Raw genomic sequence first — 4727 nt, 5'->3', positions numbered from 1 at the left:
GGTTGCACTGAAACGTCTATCACGCGCTAAGTGGCTTGGTAGCTAACTTTAGTAAGTTATCTTTCAGCTGGACTCAGATGCATGCTATGCTCTGTTGATTTGAGTCCCCACCCCTGGGGGCAGAAGTGCTCCGAGGGAAGGGGTTCCCCCTTTCAGGCCAGTGGGTCCCTCTTCACACTGAGCCCTGTCCAGCCCAGAGAGGTCTAGCCCAGAGATAAAATTACGTTTTTCAAATGTATTTGAAACTTCAACAATGCCTCCTTGTCATCTATTATTACAGTTTGCATATACTTTGGTATTCTAGTAGGAGAGTATATAAAAATGTAGTAAGCTAGTCTGAGTGTAGTTATTTGTGATAAAATATGTGATCTAACTGCACCACAATCGAAAGTAATAAGGTTGATATAGTAGTCTATTAAAGTAATCAGACTAATTATTTGACTAAATTTGACAATATTTAACTGCTTCACTTAAGTGAAAAAACGTTTTGAACTTCTTCAACTACTGAAAAATAATTTTAAATAGTTAAAGCAAGCCCACAACTTTACTTGTAAAGTTACCATCTAGTTATTAATGTGGCTTGCGACACCAGCCACACTTTAAATATTGTATTAATTATTAATGGGGCTTGCGAAGCAACTATTGACCACAACAACACAACTACTGACCACAACTAATGACTATAACTACTGACCACACAACTACTGACCACACAACTACTGACCACAACTACTGACCATGTCCATACTGTAGGGACAAAAGAACCTGCAACACTACTGACCACAACTACTGACCATAATTACTTACCACAACTACTGCTCTGGTCTGCACTAATTTTGTCCAGCTCTGGTCCTAGGCATAGCTAGCTAGCTCTGGTATGCACTATAAATTATAACGACTTAAATGTGTATAAATTAGCATATAATACCCACCAACAATATTTGTAACTCTTGAACTGTTCAAGCTAGAGACACCAAACCAACTTTCACATGTCCAGGCTATCATATCGTCTCAACCAATCAATCAATCAATCTTTTCATCTACCTACTTTTTCAATTATAACCAGTCACCACCTTTACTACTGCAGACACTACCACTACTATAACCTATTTCAAACTATACATACTTTAAAACAAGCTAGCAAGCACACCACATTTTCTTCAGGAAATGTACTATTCAGTGATCACTGTTGGCCTAAAGTTTATTTATTAGATAGAACTACAGCTAGGTATCAGTAGGTCTAAATACAAACCTATTCTTGTCACACCCTGATGTGTTTCACCTGTCTTTGTGATTGTCTCCACCCCCCTCCAGGTGTCTCCCATCTTCCCCATTATCCCAAGTGTATTTATACCTGTGATCTCTGTTTGTCTGTTGCCAGTTCGTTTTGTTTCGTCAAGCCTACCAGCGTTTTTCCCCCTTGCTCCTGTCTTTCTCGAGTTCCTGTTATCTAATTTTGACTATTCTGCCTGCCCTGACCCTAGCCTAAAACGTTCTAATCATTATTCAACTAAAATCAAACTTAATTTACACTGAAAGTAAATTGTGAAACCCACAGTATGAATAATTGAGTTGCTTCGTCCACATGATCCTGCCTTTTATTCCCATCTTCTGACAGAATATCCCTTTGTCTGTCTTTTTTCTTTGTCACATACAACAAATGTATTTAAGACATTTTTGTGATCCAACTGCCCCACAATCCAAAGTATTAAGGTTGATAAACTGTACACTGAGTGTACAAAAAATTAAGGACACCTGCTATTTCCATGACATAGACTGACCAGGTGAATCCAGGTGAAAGCTGTGATCCCTTATTGATGTCACTTGTTAAATCCAATTCAATCAGTGTAGATGAAGGGAGGAGACAGGTTAAAGAATGATTTTTAAGCCTTGAGACAACTGAGACATGTATTGTGTATGTCTGCAACTCAATATTAGGAAGGTGTCCTTAATGTTTTGCTCACTCAGTGTAGTCTATCAAAGTAATCAGACCCATTATTTAACTTTGACTATATGTAACTGCTTTGCTTTAAACGCTCGGTCATGGCGTTCGGCCAAGGTCTGGAACCCTTCCATGAGACCACGAAGCAACTCCTCGTGCCTTTCAATGGTGGCCCTATACAGCTTGTTTTATTTAACTTATTTAACTTCATCCACTTCCATGGGATTTCTTCAACATTCTAAAGCTTCCATTGTGACATGACTTCCAACATTCCATTCACTATGAATACAACAATCCAACTTTTGACACAAATCAGCTACTTTGACCACTTTCCCAACAAGTTAGAGGGTATGACATCTTGGTCTGCTTCTCCGCTATTCAAATCTGGAATCAGAACAGAATTATCTTCTACCAATCAAAAGTTACACCTGTTCGTCAGAGTTTAGAGTGATGAAAACTAGCTAGCCCCTGTGGGTCACACTATGGTCATACAAATAATTTTAGAACCCCTTTTGGTATAAGAAAAAATATTTGATAAAATATTGAATTTGGCCTTTACTATTGTAGCCCAGAGAAATTTCTTGAATAATACATAAGAAACAAGGCTTTGAAGTGTCTGTCCTATATCTAGGAGATAGAAAGCTCAGGAAATATATATATATATATTTTTTTTTACACATATTTAACCCCTTTTTTAGGGTAGGCACAAAACTACAGTACCTTCATACTTCCATTCATTTTTTTAAACCGGTATCAGTTACCTTCAGACAAGTCCTGTGACACTTCTGGGGGTTTTAGAGCAAAACGGAGAACACCATTGTGTGGGTGTGTTCATAAATTCAATCTGGAGTGCCAGAGTGCACTCAGAGCATTGTCAGATTGTTGTTAGTAAATTCAGAGTGTTTCACTCTCGGAGCACCCAAGCTAACTGGCTAACGTTGGCTAGCTTGCTAGCTACTTCCAGACACAAATGAGAGAACACCTCACTCTGAGCATTTTACTCGCCCTAGCAGAGCTGGTTAGGTGGTTTTCATGTTATAATTGTGTTTTTTTGCCAACGTTTACTGACACCGGACATTTTCAACGGGTGTTGAGCATTGGTAAATTCATCAGTTATAGTATTATTAAACATGCTTTATCTTGGCCAGGTCGTAGTTGTAAATGAGAACTTGTTCTCAACTGGTTTACCTGGTTAAATAAAGGTGAAATAAAAATAAATAAAAATAAAATCATTGGTACCAGCACAGAGCCTTCCTCTGGGTCATTACTCATATGAATCCCGTGACCTGTACAGCTGGACATTCTTATCCCTCCAGACATGACATGAAATATAACATAATGTGACATTTGAAATCAAAGAGTTATTTCAGATGGACAAAGAGTTTTCAGTAGTATTCACCTAGGTCCTAATGTGAGATACATGAACTCAAACTAGGCCTAGGTCTACGTCTGTGTATCTCCAGTTAATAATAGAGTTTAAAAAACGTCTAAAAACAGTATGCCCCCAGATGTGACATTGTTAAATGCTCTATGACGATGACATTGTCATAATGTGATTGATACCCCAGGCAGGGCAGCCTTGGGGGAGTATAGTTGGAGGTGTGGAGTTCCACACAGTCCGATGGCCTCTCCAACGACCTCTGACCTCTCCAGATGGCGACCTCATGATCCCTAGCAACCCAGCCCCAAAGACGGAACTCTGATTTAGTTGGATTGCTGATGTGTTTATGGTAGTCTTATGAGTTTAAGGGGTTTTGATCCTATGTTGATGTTGCAGTGCTAGACAATGTTCATTAAAGATGTGTGAGTAGCCTAAATACTACCTGTCAGACTGTGAACGGTGTATGTGTGTGTACATATGAGTATGGATTTTGTGTGTGCTTGTTCTATACAGTATGTTTGAGTGTTATGTGTATTAGATTCAAGGACAATCTCTTCAGAAGCCCTTCCATTACTTTCCTCTCCTGCTGAAGGGGGGGTTGATAATAACAGCTCTTCAGTGTGAGAGACCTTTCCAGAATCGTGAAGGCCATCATCACCCTCCTTCAACCCACTCTAAGCACTCCGTCACAGGGAGAACAACACCATCCAAGACAGAGGTTGTTATAAAGTTATTACCAGCGTCTCATAAACCCTTGGACATGTAAACGAGTGCCAGGGTCATCCAACGGTGATATAAAAAATATCTTGTTGAGTTCTGCTTAGGACACGCTTCTGTTCCGCCCACATAAAATTAATGAATCCATTATTTGCGATTATTTAATTATCCAATGCCTGCCCCACCCTACATGTTGTTTGACAAATGACTAGGCTCGCCTCATCAAGCTCATGACAATGTAAACTGATGGGAGGTGGGGCTGGGCTCTGTGCCAGTCTTCCAGACATTAACGGCCTGAATAAACGCTGGCATATGCTGCAGCTCCTCGTAAACATGCTCAGGGAATATGGGTGACACGGGTGTCCCAACAAATCAAATGTAGGAAGTTATCTGATTGTTGAATTTCTTTTCCCCCCTCAGTGACTTTCTGTGGACATTTGGGGTGTGTGTGTGTGTGTGTGTGTGTGTATGCGTGTGTGTGACTGAACGAGACGGTAGGGTACATGGCTGTTTTTTGCCTTGTTATCAGCAGATTACTCTCCAGATAAGTTATCTTATAACTTATTTTATATTCCATGTATGTCCTCAACATAAAATATATATATTCAGCATGAAATATTATGTTCAGTCGCTGCCTGGAAAAGGGAAGTCATATCACGTTGGGTTTTGTTCATGCTACATTTTAAT

The sequence above is a fragment of the Coregonus lavaretus genome, assembly GCF_964263955.1.
Source record: "Coregonus lavaretus genome assembly, chromosome: 17".
Classification (NCBI taxonomy): Eukaryota; Metazoa; Chordata; class Actinopteri; order Salmoniformes; family Salmonidae; genus Coregonus; species Coregonus lavaretus.
The sequence above is the reverse complement of the archived record's forward strand: the minus strand, read 5'-3'. Positions refer to the sequence as shown.